Source organism: Camelus ferus, chromosome 19 (genome assembly GCF_009834535.1).
Source record: "Camelus ferus isolate YT-003-E chromosome 19, BCGSAC_Cfer_1.0, whole genome shotgun sequence".
In the NCBI taxonomy this organism is placed as follows: domain Eukaryota; kingdom Metazoa; phylum Chordata; class Mammalia; order Artiodactyla; family Camelidae; genus Camelus; species Camelus ferus.
Genome location: NC_045714.1, coordinates 7,098,992 through 7,114,923, shown reverse-complemented (window position 1 = coordinate 7,114,923; position 15,932 = coordinate 7,098,992). Strand labels below are relative to the sequence as shown.

The 15,932-nt window shown below is 41.6% G+C and overlaps 1 long non-coding RNA gene across 1 annotated transcript; it reads left to right on the top strand.

The window, feature by feature from the left end:
* Nucleotides 1-342: 342 nt before the first annotated feature.
* On the top strand, nucleotides 343-10,414 carry LOC116657777. The gene is made up of 2 exons (XR_004312909.1): nucleotides 343-499; nucleotides 10,032-10,414. It is a non-coding gene; the product is annotated as an uncharacterized LOC116657777 (long non-coding RNA).
* Nucleotides 10,415-15,932: the final 5,518 nt, after the last annotated feature.

Here is a 15,932-nt window from a genome sequence, read left to right as displayed (position 1 = left end):
CTACCCTCCCAAGCCGGTTTCCCAACAAGAGTCCTCCTTCCCAGTGTCACTCACATCGATAGAACGAGACAGAGCTTGGTTTAGAAGCAAAGGAAAGCTTTATTCTTTGATCAAAGGACGGAGAAGTGTGAGGTCTAGAGCACCCGCTCGTGGGACAGGCGGTGGGCGGGGCTGCTTTGTAGGGATCCAGTCAGCGGGGGCGGGGCGGGGAGGGCCGAGTCCTCACGGGGGCGGGCACAACTGCGCAGCTTCCGGCTCCAGATGGCGGTGCCGGGCGGGCTCAGCGTCTCTGCACATGCGCACCCCATCCCCCGCCACCATCTTGAATGTCGTGCGCAGCTTCTGCACACAGCCTGCCCAGCTGAGGCGCAGGCAGCGGCGGTGGCGGTGTGGCCGTTTTGCACGAGGAACGCCTGTCTGAAGGGCCAGATGTGAGGCCTCTGCATGTGGCCCCGAACAAGCCAGTGAAGCCAGACAAAGCACAAAGAGGAAAAAACAGGTTAGACTTTATTTTATTACCCAGATCCTATTTTTATTTCCTGGGAATTATTAATGGGCTTTGCTGGTGACAGTTCAGGAGAACACAGGTTCTGTGGAGCAGCAAAGGGAATAAATGTCAGGACGTGAGATCAGAATAGTTGACCAAAACTGTGCCAGGCTGTTTGGAAACCTGCCCTGCCAGAGGCACCTTGCACTCACGCTGTAAGATGTTACCCTGTGGAAAAGCAGAGTTTTCTCCCACATTGTCCTCCTCTTTCCTCGCTTTTAATCTCCAGGTTGTTCTCCAGGTTTTTTGCCTTTTTCCAAAATCTTGCTATTAATAAATGTGACTTTTAAAAGAGAAAGAGGAAGTTTGAAAACAAACCCAAAGTATATTGGACAAAATGTGTAGGAAAAGGGATTTCCCCAGAAAAGAAAGAGACTCCTTCCAGGCTGGAGATGAATGTAAGCAAAAGAGAGAAAGAAGATGGTCCATGGGCTCAGAGAGGGGGGAGGCCTTTACTTCACTTCCTATAACCTCCTACAGAGGCAGCAGGTCCCCCAAAATATAAATGCTCACATAGCAAGTCTATGCGGATGGGGCCATGAGTATCTTCCCCAAAGTCCCTTCATCCCAAACATGGCAGAGAGGTAACAAGGAGCTGCTGCATTTGTCAAGCAAATTGGGCAATGGACATGCCTGCAGGAGCCTATGTGTTCCAAAGCCAGTAGATCAAGGGACTCACCTCATGTCCAGGTCCAGAGCAAGGCCCCAAAACTGTGGCTCAAACCAGGAGGGATCAGGACTCATGGTTGCAAGTAAGAGAAGCAAGTTCTGATTGATTTCAACAAGAGAAAAAAAAAGTTTTAACGGATTCTCTGTAGCTCACAGAAACTCCCAGGAGCTCTGAATGACCAGGTTTGGAGGATTTGCAGTCAGAACAATGCCTAAAACTGCACTGCGAGGCAGGTCCCATGGTGACACTTCCCCCCACAGCCAGCATTGGGCACGGACACTGTAGTTTAAACAGTGCTGGACGCTGGGCACTGATGTCAGAACAACTTTTACCCCTACCAGGATATGACCACTGCCTTTTCTATGATCTGCTGCCAGAATGGATTCTGTGTGAGCCCTGCCTTTTCTTGTCACAAGCTTCTTGTTGGAATCTGGAACTTCCAAGGAGGCTGGGAGAGTACTTACCTGTTTTTTTCCATCATCAGAAGTGGAAGATGGGCTCGGCCTTGTAAACATGAGGGTTCCTCTGACTTGAGGAGGGAATGCAGACAGATGCTCAGCAGCCAGGAGCAATGACAGATGTCCATAATAGGAGGGACTCTCCAGGAAGAACTCAGTTTGAATTTTCTGCCATCTCAGCAGAATGGGAGCTCCAGGTTAACAATCAGGTTGAAATCTAAAGAATACAGTTCTATTGTGCATCTTACTTTGCAAACTACAATGTGTACTCACTCCACCACTGGAGTGTGAGTATAAATTTCAAAAGCCTGAGTCGATGAGCTACAGGTTTCATGTTTCTTATAATCAGATTGTCTAGTACAATATCAGGTGCCCAGGCTCTCTCCGCTTCTGGTTGGGGACTTTTTGCTGTTTACTCACGCACCCTGTGCCTCAATCCCCTCTGTTGCAAAATGGGAACTATAACAGTACCTACCTCACTCCATGATGGTCAGGATTAAATGAGCTGCATGGTGGATTCAGTTACAGGCCCCAGTTCTTCTCCATCTTTGTATCTGCACCCTTTGCTCGATCACTCTACAGTGTTTCTCAGTAAACAGGAAGAATCCCTTATACTTGGGTTGACTTTGTTGACTTGCTTTGGCCAATAGAGTTCGATGGAAGTGATGATGTGCCAGTTCTGGGTCTGGGATTCAAGAGTCTTGTGTGTCCTGCTCGGCCTTCTGCCACTATCATGAGAACATGTCCCGGCCAGGCTGCTGGAGGATGGAAGTGTGGGGCAGAGACAAGTCATCCATCACCCAGTGGCCCCAGCCGATACCCAGATATGTGAGCAATCCAGACAAAGGCCACTTAGCTGACCCCCCTCAAGCAAGAGTAATAAAGACTTATATAGTACATCACAGCTTTTGCAGCCACACCTTAATGCTACAGAGTGGTTTAAAATTTTTTAATAAAATCAAAGAATGTTCAGCAAACAAAAAAACCTAAGCACATAGTAAGAACTCTGTAAATGTTAGCAAGCATACCCAAAAAAGGCATCTTATTCATGCTAACAGCTCTGTAACCTGGCAGAGCAAGTGCTGATACTCCACATAAAATCATCCACAAGAGCTGTCAGCCAAGGGCACTGTCCAAGGCATAGATACTCTTAATGTCACAGGTAGAAAATGTTGCCCCACTCCCTAAAACACAGATCTGAGTGAAGGTTAAAAAATAAAGAACTGGCAGGACCCCCGCTGTCTAGATGTGATGTCTACTGGAAGTGTATTTGGCCTTGCTGACTCAGCACATAAGGTACGTGTGATAAAACAGACCATTGCAGCTCAAAGTCCTATTTAAGCCCCAGATCAATGGTTTAACTTTTATGTCAGGACAGGTAGACACTGCTATGTGATGGGAACGTTGTTTGGGGGAAAAAATGATTGTTAGTGGTAAAAACCAAGACAACCACGTCTACTTTCACTAGTTTAATGTCAAACCGACTCTTCAGAAGTAAATTCCGGATATGTGTGAGTGGATTATGGGGCAGGTGGACTGTTTTTATTCCCTACTATTGCCCGTTTTGTCCAAGTCTTCCCCCCCAAAAAATCACTATAGTGATCACAAAATAGTTTTACTTTGCAAATCTACTGAGATTATCAAAAATCTGTTCCCTGTGCTTCCAAAGTAGGTGGTGTATAATGAAGTCAGAAATTCAATAAATAGAGCTCGGTGGGCCTACTTTTTTTCTCCTGACTCTGATGATTATCATAATTTGGTTTTATAGTTTTCTGTCCTAAGCTACCAGCTAGGGAGTCATCTTTACTGAGTCATGAACTTTCCCATCATTAAATATCTATACCTATTTTCGACATATCAGAAGTGTCCAATAACTACGTTTTATCTGCCTTGAATAAACCCTAGCTGACACACGGGGGAGCATACATACAATAAAGTTTCCTTTATGCTTTAGCAAAGTCCTTGTGGTCTGGAGTTCCAGCTTTGTCTATGACTACTTTTCCAGGAGCATAAAGATTGTATAACACATCTTCCGTAGAGACCAGGACATATGTTTACAAGGACAGAAATCTGAGTAATTCCCACCGACCCAAAGGGAATATTAAACTCCTCTGTCATTCTGTAGTATATTATTTATGGCCTCTTTTTTGTTGGCCTTTTTTTTTTTTCATTTGTAAGTTCAACTCCATGTCCTGATAGAGGGTGATAAAACGCTCAATATGTTAAAAAATCTTATCACTAAATCAGGAACAAAACTATAAATTTTGGCCTTTGAAATCAAACTGACTGGTAAGGATCATTTTGCTCCTGAAATATTACAGTAGTGATCAATTTGCTATAAAACTAAGCAGTTTAGCTCAGCAATCTATAGTTGGAAAGCAAGTTGTTCAAGAGGAAAGTTTATGCCCGGCCCAAGGGATAAATTAAATTTTATGGGGAAAATATGCATTATTACATGCTTATCTGTTTAACATATTATTCTTTTCCACATCAGTATAATAAATATTTTTAATCGTATATTTTATCTCACGTATATACAGTGGTGTGGTAATTTTATTCCTCCTCTATTGGCCCAAACATGTTCAGTTAATCACAGAATAGAGAATAGCTTTCAAATCTTTTTTTTTTTTTTTAACTCTGATGTACTTAGCAAATGTACGTCCCTAGTGAGATGGAGTTTCTTTGCAATAGGAGAATAGTTAACATAATGTTTCTTTGAAGGGTAGGCATCAGCTGATCTATTTTATCCTTTCTCCCAATTTCAAACCCCTTCTCCTTGTATCACAGCTTTCAGCCCAAAATGCTTTGGCCTTACTTGATTCCACTCATAAGAAATCTTCACTTTGAAGATTTTTGCCTCAGAGTTCATGTTGGTTGTAAGAAATCAAAGTTAGAGACTATGAATCCAGGGCTTGCACATATAGAAGTAGTAAATCATGAGAGCTAACAGCGGCTGAGCCTCAGTACTTGTCAGGCTGACTTGCTTCATTCCATGTAATTCCCACAAAAATGCTGTGGGGTAGGAATATTGCTGTGTCCATTTCAGAGGTAAGGAAACTGGGCTTCAAGGGGCTAGCTAAGCAGTGCCTGGAGCAGAAGGGGAGAACCACTTAGGAAACCATTGCCATAATCTCCAAGAGAGAAAGTGGCAGCCTGAAACAATGGCGGTAATGGAGGTGAAGGTGAATGGATGAATTCAAGACATATTTGGAAGATGAAATCAATAGGACTTGATGGTTTGATGGCTGGTGCCATTCCCAGAGAAAGGCATTTCCGAATGTTTGCCAACACATTCTATCTATGCGTGTATGAAAATAATTTGATACAGGAAAACCCAGGCATGTTTCTACATCTTCTCTTCATTCCATCTATCTTGCATGTAAATGAGTATGCAGGGAATTATTATCTCAAACTTCAAAGGGTAGAAAAGAGGTTGAGTCTGAAGATTATTCTAAAATCAAGGTGACTCTGTAGGAGAGGGAGCGACTCTCCGTGGCATTTCTACATGCCTTGTGACAGCTTTTGCCCCAGACTGTCTTCTCAAGAATATTTGTATAGTGTATAGCCTTGAAAAATAGCCTGTCTTCCTCCAGGGCAGAAAGCAGATTTGTTTCCTGACCTGGGAAATAAAAATGGTATCTTGGTCTAAAGCAACATTTGGGCAGATTTACCAGTAGCTCCTTTGTAATACTGGAGGTTTCTTAAACTTGGGGATCCCCAGCTGTAGCATAAACTTGCTGCTTGTGCAGAATCTACCCAGGCCACTCCCCAGTGGCTACACGGGACTTGCAGGCAAAGGGAACAGACACAAATATGAAGCTCCTCCTGCTGTGCTGTGAGTAACTAAATCTTTTGTCTCTGACCCAGGAGTTTTGTGTCTTCAGCCAGCATCCCTGGAACTCACTTGTTATCTAGCAAGTAATGTAAAATCTTAGACCCTCCAAAGATCTTGACAGTGACATTGCTTATTGTCTAGTGATGTTTTTATTAATTTATTTTTTAAATTACTATTATTAAATTAACCAGCACTCCTCCATCCTCTCCAGAGGATCTAGAACAGTCTGTTAATGTACATTGCTTGAATTCCACAATTTTGGATTGCTTACTTCCTTTCCTTACTTTACAGTTAGTAGAGTTACATGGCACACCAGTATTATCACAAACCAGAAGTATGAATTGTCACAACTGTCTGCACTTGTAAATGTCTTAACATTCCAAATAGACCATCTCATATAAACAAACCAGTGTAAGTACTCCTTTCATCAATAAATAGTTACTGAAAGCCTCTGTGTGCCAGACACTGCATATGTAATAGTGAAAAAGACAGACAGCATCTCTGCCCTCAGAGAGTGTCCAGTCTAAATAGAAATGCAGATAATGGATCGAGCAATTACAATGAAAGGGATTAAGAATCATGTCAGAGAGATGGTAGCTGCCATTCACGGGAGCTAAACTGTCAGCTGATGTTTGACATGACTGGCGCATAGGAGTCGGCCAGGAAAAGGTGAAGAGGGCTGAGGGAAAGTGCCTCAGCTTTTGGAAACAGCTTGTGCAAAGCCTATAGCTAAACAAGGACAGAGTGGGAGGAGGAAAGAGAAAACAGGCCAGGGAGGTTTGTAATCATGAATAAGGATGCAGGTCCTACCCTACAAGCAATGAGAACACAACAAAGCATCATAAGCAAGGAAGTGACATGACCAGTCTAAACTTTACATTTTAGAAAGTAAAAAGCACTCTGGCTGCTGAATCTAGAACCCACTGGAGGGGGTGACGAGAGCAGGGATTCTAGGCACTCTTGACATTTGTGGCTGGAGAATTCTTTATTAGGAAAGGGGGCTGCCCTGTGCATTGTAAGATTTTATCACCATCCCAGACCTGTGCCCATTAGATATCAGTAGCTTCTTCCTGGTTATGGTTCCAAAAAAAAAAAAAAAATGTCCCCCGGGAAGAAAAAATCACCCCAGTTGAAAATCATTGTGGGGGAAGGAGACTGGGTTGGGAAGCCATAAGCCGGGAGAGAGCTGAAGGCAGCCCGGACTGAGCAACGGAGCAAAGGAGATGGACTTAAGAGAAATGTTGGAAGCACACTTTGTTCCCCATCAGTCTGTTTACCCGTTCCTGAGAGGGTCTACTGCAGTGACCCACCACTCCACTGCTGCAAGGAAATGCATTTTACCTCTTGCTTCTGCCTCTTATTCTAAGCAAAACCTACTGTTGTGCACGTCTGTGTCGCCCATGCTAAGTTGTACACTTTCATACATATGTATGCATACATTAAGTTTTTGCAAGCATAATTTAGACTTTTCAAAACAGTGACAAATTAACGAAGAAAAATTGAGACATGCATGCGTTTTGAATATTGATTCCAGTTTCTCACATACTACCCCTGACATTTTCCATGCTGCTCTGTTTTTATGCATTTGTTTTCTCTGCTTTCCCATGTCTTGCCCAACTTTAAAGGAATCTGCAGCTAACAAGCAATTAGGCCCACCATTAACTATAGAAGGTAAACATCATCCCAGACCAACCCTTCAGAAAAATCTGCTGATTACTAGCTAAATAGGGCTTTCATAGACTAAGAGACAACTTAGATAACGATATTTTCATAAAATTTACTTTGGTAGAAATGGAAATTAGGTTTATAGGAAGTGAACTGTGTGCTTTGCAAATACTACCTCAAATGTTAAATCCTCACAAGTACTTTAAGGAAGCAATTGTTTATCTCATTTTATATTTACAAATTCTGAAACTCAGGGAAGTTAGTAAAGGAACCTGTCTAAGGCCACCCAAGTAATAAGCTACAAACCTGGAATAGAAAGGCAGTAGGGCAGGGCTCTGCAAACTTGTTCTGTGAAAGTTTGTAAATATTTTTAGCTTTGCAGGCTATTCAGTCTCTGTCATAACTACTCAACTCTGCCATTGTAGCTGGAAAGGACCCACAGGCCATATGTAAATGAACGGGCATAGCTGTGTGCCAATAAAATGTTATTTATAGACTGACATTTCAATTTCATGTTATTTTCACACATCAAAAAAATGTAATTTTTCTTTTTTATAATTATTTTTTGACTATTTTTTAAAGTTAAAAACAATTCACAGCTCACAGCCAGACAGAAATAGGCAGTGAGCCATATTTGGCCCATAAGCTGGAGTTCGCCAAAGTGTTGGCAGAATGTGGGTAAGAACGCAGACCCTGGAGGCTGGTTCCCTTGGTGTGACTTCCTGCTCTTCCACATCATCTTAGATGTATAAACTCTGAGTTACTTACCCTACATCTCTGTGCTTCAGCATCTTAGGTTGGGTTCTTCCAAAACAGATCCTGAGGTTTTGAGGGCAAGTTGTTTATTTGGGAGGTGATCCCAAAAAGCACTGGTCAGGATGTAGGAAGCAAGACAGGGAAGGGAGGGAGCTCAATGTGGGAAGGAGCAGGTTACTGCTGAGGCCAAAGCAAGTGGCAAGCCTCAGTGCTGCCCCACCCGGCAAGGAAGGCGGGGTGCGGGGGTGTTCCTCCTCTGCCAGCAGGGGTGGGGGGCTGCCCCTACAGGCCTTGACACGGCAGCACCTCTTCACCCACGCTGACAGACCATTCCCCGGAGACCAGGGAAGGGGCCCTGGGGCAGAGTCGCGGGGGCCTGCAGTCACCTTTGGAATACAGGGAACTGTGAATCCCTGGGGGATGGGAGGTGGGCACTGAAAGCCCCCCCCCCACTCAGCTTCCTCACCTGCAAACTAGGCATAATAGTAAGGCCTACCCAGTGCATGTACCGAGAGATTAAATGCATAACATGTGAAGTGCTGTAGTTGTGGGACCAGGAGAGGGGGGTGAAGCACTTGCCTTGAGCATAGAATTTAGGGGGATGCCAAAAAAACTCAGTAATCAAGATAAATCATATTTTGATGCAACATTTTTTTAAAAAAAACAAAATTAATGGGAAAAAATCCATGATGAACAAAATGTCAAAATTCTACATGAAAGTAGGATCAGTAACAGCTCCATGTGAGTTCATACTGGAATCAGGCAGAACAAAAAACGTGCACTCCTATATGCATGCTTTTATGTATTTGTTAATGGTTAATTTTTTTCAGAATTAGATTTTCAAAATGTTGATGAAATGAAAAGGATGATTTTGCTTCCATTCAAGCCAGAAACATGAAATTATAATCAATTTTGTTTAGGACAAAAATAAAATATTTAAACTTAATGTTATGAGTTTTAATACACCTACTTGTCAAATTTTTAGTTTTTTTTTTTTCAATTTCTTTAATGTTCTGGGGGGAAAAACTAACAATTAAAAAAATACATACGAGCATGCATAATGCGAAATGCACATTTTTCCCTTTTTGTTTCAGGTTCCAATATGGCTCTACACGGCACTGTCTTTATTTAAATTTTGATATTTTGTTCATTATAGATTTTTATGTTGACTTTAATTTTTTAAAATAGTGTATTAAAATGTGAGTTATCTTGATTACTGAGGTTTTTAATGTGTGTTCCCCACCTCTAATTTTGTACCCACAGTGAGTGCCTCACATCAGTTACCCTAGCCCTGGCCCTGCTTAGTATATGCCTAGCATGTAAGTGCTTAATAAGTGTTGGCTTCACAGCTCATCTTCAAACCCAGTTTAACCAGCACTACGACAAGTGTTCTCTTTTACAACCCCCACATTGATTCACTGGTCTCTCAGGATGACCACATATTCACATCTTAACAGGTAACTAGTCACCACAATAAATTTTTTCCTTTTTTCCTTTTCTATCATGGCATGTGGGGAGAAAATGCAGCCTTTTATTGAATATGTCTGAGGCATATGTGTTGATAACCACTCACATAACCTGTTACAGAAAGGGGAGAAGTTAGCAAAGCCAAGGCAATTATGGCTGGATAATCTGAAGGGCCCACTTTTTCTTGACAGCAAATTAATTGATGTTATAATGGTTATGTCACCCTGTCATCCATCATTTATTGAGCTCTGACAATGTGCTAGTTTACGCATGAAACAGAACACGCACATGCACACGCACACACACACACACACCCCCGAGTCCCAACTCACTCCTTACCAACTGTGATCCACCGATGATATGGTTTGTAATAGATTTTTTTAACTAAAAGAGAAATATTGCCTGTACCCCTGTTTCACCTTAGCCTGCCTCTCTTCCTCTCGCTCTCTGTGCCCCTGCTTTTTTCCTTCCCTTCCCTCCCCCCCACACCCAGTATGTATCTTAGCACGATGGTTCTGTTTGGTTTTGAACACGAGGTGCAGTCAACTTCTGAGATGGACTAAAGAGAATTCTGATTTGCGGGAAGAAGTATATTTGTCTGATAAATGCATTTTAATGGCTTCTGTTTGTTAGTGACCCGGGTTTTCCAGAACCACATTCGAGAACTGAAGCGAATGACCGGCTCTGCTGAATTTGGCCTCAGAACATCCCACTGTAGAAGCAGTGAAAAGAATCGGCAGCAGCTGCCGGCCTGACTGACCCCCGTGCCTGTTAACAGAGGGATGCTGGGGTCCAGAAGAGTGAATAAACAATAGCTTTGTTGAAAGTGCTCCTGGAAAAAAAAGAAAAAAAAAAAAAAAAGCCTATGAATCAAAAGAAAAAAAAAGTAGTTAAAGAAGAAACTTAATTTCCAATTGCTGAGTAAGACATTAAAGAATTACAGCAAGCAAAACTCTGGAGAAAAACAGCTATTTAATTTTTAGAGCTGTGGTTAGAAATTAAAATGAAAGAATGCTTTGGAGTGGATTTATAACTTTGTCCATAATTCCACATTCCCGTTTTTTAAATTTTATTTATTTGCGTATGGATGTTTGCTTGGGGCAACACATTCCAGTATCAGATTGAGACCTACAGTAGTGAAATTTCATCCTTAACCCCACATTTCCTTTATTCCAGCAGCTCTAGTTACAACCTAATGTTATTTTAACAGTTTTTCTTTAATTTAACGATATTTAATTTGCATTCGCTCAAGTGACATACAATAGATCATGCTATTACCATGATTTATATCAGATGAACTGGCATAAATTCAACATTATAAATTGCGCCTGTAAATGAAACTATTATTTTACAGGAATTACTGAGCAGAAAGGGTAAGGACCCTCCAGTCAACCCTAGTCAAACCCACTCTTTACAGTTTTATATTTTATGCCCGCAATAAATGCTTTTGTGAAAGCCCATAATCCACAAAAAAGTCATTCGAAGTACATTAATTACGATAATACTATCCAAAAAGCTGCAAGGGCCTATTTTTGTGACATCATTCTCTGATTTCTTGCTGCCTTAAATTATCCCTTTGATGGCTGTGGAGATTAACAGTCATACTTTTGTCATTAAATATAAGGCATTTTAAAGCTTAATCCACCTAAGTTCTAATTGATATTGCTTTCAGTTGGCAGATAGCGACCTGATTTATAATTTAAATATGCGGCATTATATGCATCTCTTCAGTATAATGAAAAAGCAAAGTTCCTCTCATCTTTCTCGGCAATGTTAAACATCAAGGAAAAGTCTCTTACTTTTTTCCTTTTATATCCTAAGCCTAATTGAAAACTGTTCATTGAATTTCAACATGATAGAAAAGTCTTTTTAATCTCTCAATTTGTCCATTAGCGATTATAATTGAAGTATCTGCTGCACAGCTGAATTGATATTGTTCTTGTTTAAATTCTGAATTTCTCTAAATCTTTCGGAAGACATCAAAAAATATATGTGTGTGTATATATATATATATATATTTATGCACGCACGCACACACACACGCACACACACACACACGCATACGTATGTGGCTGAAGAGACACCAGCTAGCGACTTTGCTTAAACGGAGCTTTAGACTAGCTCGCTCCCCACATGCATAAAGCCACACAAAGAAGGAAATCGTCTAATTTTGCTGGAGAATGTGTTGCATAATAATCTTACCGGCATGACCATAAGGTTCGCTAATTGCCACATCTGTTTAACAGCTGTCAGAGGCTTCCCACATGTTGCCATCAATATTACAACACACTGCATTACCAGGAATTTTACTGTTTTCAACCGTTATTTATTTGTCATAGACATTCCTGCAGCTAATGACGTCTGTGTATGTTCTACCGCTAATTATTTTCTGGTTTTTTTCAGAAACCTCTATTCCATCTACTTTCTCAGTCTGGATTCTGCCTTTCTTTCCTGCCCCCCATCCCGTGACCCCTGGCTTCCTGCAACCTCCCTGATGACCCCTTCATGTTAATGATACTAATTCTTCTTCATCCAGAAGCATAAATACCCTAATGGGTTTGTAGAATTAAAAAAAAAAAAAAGAGGTTTGCAAAATGTCTTCATTTCTTAATGGCCCCGCTGAATTCTTTCACTAAATCTCTAAGCTGAGCCCATGTTGGTTATGATAAATGTACAAATATATCACTGTTTAGGCTGCCTTTTTGGAGGCAGAGTGAGTCGTGATTTTTTGTAATTACTTTTATATCTCACCTAGTTCCTCACTATGGTGCTTTTTTTTTTTTTAAGCACGACAAACAATGACATCTATTAAGCAGAAAGCAGATTGACAAACTGCAGACTGAGCAAAGTGCACATGACCTGATTTCAAATGAATTGATAGGTGTCACTAGTCCCTGTTATACATAGAATGTGTGGATTGCATATGGTGTATTATTTATCTATAGTAGATGCCTTTTTGTTTCATTAATAAACCTGTACATCAGAGATATGCAGGACTGATAATTAGTTTGAGGCAGTACAAAACGACATGGTATCTGCCTGCCATTGCTCAATTATTTTCCTCATTTTTTCCCCTGCGTCTTTGCATGAATTATTAAGACCTGGGCTGTTTATTTAAGAATCTAATTTTAGTGCTTGTGTCCGGCTGAATTCTGTCTTCTCCTCTAATGAAAGCAAAATAGTGTGAGAATTTGCAATCTTGGTCTCCGATTTTAGATTTGCAATGCACAATGCAAGTTGTAAAGGTCACTCTGCTTTTGAACCATCCAGCGTAGACATTTGATGAGCCTAAAAATCCATTTTGGTTACGCATCACATCGTGCCAACAAATTAAAGCAGAGCTGCTTGGTTAAGTCAAGCACAATTTGCATGCGCTTAGAGAGAAACAGATTAAAGGAACAAGGATCTGACTTGAGCAACCCTACAGAAAAAAATCTCTTATCCAAAACGAAGGTAGACTGAGTGGAGATAACTTCTGAAAGTTGCCATGAGTGACAGTCATTAACATCACGATGTCTAACATCGCCCATCCTAGTCACCACACTTGGATGTCTTTGGTTTTCCTGTCTAGTAATGCACATTCATTTATAATCAGATCATGCCACAATCTGCACAGAGATCTTTGAAAAGGCTTATTGAGAGAGTGGATAGAGATGACCTTATACATAAAATTTGTTTTGCTCTTCTAAATATGAGCTGAAGCATAACATTTTGTTACGGATTAAAAGTGATTGAAGATGATACACAGATGTATAGTTGGGGGGTTTTCTTAGATTTTTTTTTCATTCAATGACTTCTTCAAAGATAAGTCTGAGACCAAGTTTCTTTAGCTTGTTTGTTCAAGATCTAGTGGAAAGAAAATGATAAATTTTCCATGTCCACGTTTCTTTGAGAGAGTGGTAAGTGCTGTGTAGTCTGATAACAAATCCCAGGTGGTGTAAATCGGGCCGTGTCTGGAAGCATACAGTCCTGTCGCAGTCAAGTTTAAATTAACTAGGGAAATGCAACATGGCAAAATGAAAAAAATCACAACACACATCAAAAACACCTTTTTCAGAAATAGGCACACTCCTTCATAGCTAGTGGGAGTTTAAATACATTCAAATTTTTTTAGTGTAGTTTGTCAGTAGCTTTCAAAATGTGTAATGCTGTTCCACTTGACCCCAGCGTTCTCCTTATAGGAACATACACACTATAGACGGTCTAGGGAAGAGGTCCAAAGTTAAATGTACAAAACGAACTTTGCAAAGTTGTTTGTATAATTAAAAAATTTTAAATAGAAAACTGGAAACACTTCAAGGTTGACCAGTAGGAGACTATTTGAACAAATCACACTTGATCCATTGTTTGCAAGAGCAGAATATTGGAAATAATCTAAATGAGTATTATTAGGAGAGTAGATAAATGACACGTTCCACTAAAGAGATGACACACAACCATTAAAAATTACAAAGATCATCTACTGTACTAAAGTGGAAAGATGTACTAGATGATAAGTGGGGGGCGGGGGGGAAGTAGCTCACAGAACACTATGTACAATATGGCCATGAGTGTGTGTGTGTCTTTATGGATGTAGGGTGAGCATGTGTGGGGTGTTCAGAGAGGTATACATCCACTAGAATGTACATCCCCAGGAGGGAAGGGATCTGACCTGTCTTGTTCACCACCCCATACTGCCTACATCTCGACATCAGTGCCTGGCACAAAACAGAGACTCAGAAATTGTTTGTTGAATGAGTAAGTGAGTGATCACGTGCTGGTACAAGCATAATTTACCAGGTGTGGAAGGATATGTACCACGTGCAGGAAGGATACATATCAAATGCCTAAGAGGCGAGGCACAGGATTAGAGGGGAGAGAGTAGGAAAGTTTATGTTGAGCCTCTACACTGCTGAAGTATTTTTAGAAGTGAGTATTTTTCAAAAGGCTTTATCGGGAAAGAATTAAAAGCCTTTGAAAACGTAATAAAACTGCAAGATGGAAAAGCCACGTTGTGGCTCCCATTGCGCATTGTTTTAAGACTGTGGAATCTGCCACCAGCCTCCATGCGGCCTCCGCCGCAGGGAGCTCGGGCGACCGCGCACCTGGGGCCTGACCTTGTGAAATACTCAACAGGAAAAGACAGGGAAGGAGTCGTCAAGGACAGCTCAGTCACGGTGTCCGACCAGCCTGGAGCAGCAGTGAAGAGAGGCGGGATGGATGGACACGTTAAAAATTGATAGAAAGCATATTAAAGGGCTTCCGGTTTAAAACGGGTTGAATCCACCCGTTTATCTTCTCCTCAAAACCTTGCTAAAATGACAGTAAAGGGATTAGAGAGGCGTAAACGCCACAAGGACAAAAAGAGTGGGAGAACGGACGATGACAGGAGAGAAACGTCAGTCAAACTTTGAGAGGTGGAAAGCGAACGAACACGTGGTAAGTGACTGAGGTCCAGCGCTTCCCTTAGACCAGGACGGGTGCTGGGAAGTCAGCGTGGAAGCACTGCAAGCGCCCGGACCTGCGGAGCTGAGGCTGGGGGGCGCTGCGCACTTCTGAAGACGGGAGTGCAGACTTGGAGTGCAATCTGGAAAACTCTAAGGATTTCCTCCCCCGCTTACCTCCCACAGAAAGGGAAGTTGTCATGGGCGCGAGTTTAAAGACTCTGGACTGGAAGATGCCCAGCACAAGGGAGGGTGAGAGTGCCAGCCCCCTGTGACACAAGCAGGCACACCCTCTCATCCCTTCTCCGCTTGGTTCCCAGTCTGGGCTACCTGTCAACACTCACTGCCCTCCCAAGGGAGAGGCTCACTGTCTCCTCACCGAAGAAGCGCCTCTGTCCAGGAGAGAAGACCACAGGTGCTGACATGTCGGGGGATTCCCATAAAACAAGCAACTATCCGCGTTGTTCGCACTCAGAAGCCCACCAGTCAACACGATCCGTCCCACATCAAGCGCTGAGTCTGCTTTTAGTGCCTCACTTCAAAGTACAAATGGACACCCAGGCATCACCAAGTATTTGAGCAAAACCTCAAAGATACAATTCAGAGGTGAAAACAAACGAGGGGAAAGGAACTCTAAGGAGAGAGACTGTGTGGCATGCAAGGAAAAAATGTCAAAAATACTGGCAGTATCTTCAGAGCGGCACAGCATTCATCAATAAAATGCATATAATGGAAAGTCAGAGAATAGTAAATAGCTTTTGGAAATTGAAAGATACAGTGCAACAATTAAAAATTCAAGCAGCAGTTTGGAAGATGATGGTGAGAATTCTCCCAGAAAGTAAGACAAAGGAAAAAGAGGTAGACGATGGAGAGAAGATGTTAAGAAGAAAATTAAAGATACAACATCCAAATAATAGAAATTTCATAAAACAACAATAATAATAAATTGAGAATGAAAAAAGGAGAAATAACATTAAAAAAAATTATTCAAGAAAATCTCAAAAACGAAAGAACACCAGCTTCAGGAAGCCATCAGTTACCCAGCTCAGAAAGTGAGAAAAGTCCACGCCAAGTTACATCCATCATATAACTCCAAACCCTAAAAGTTTTC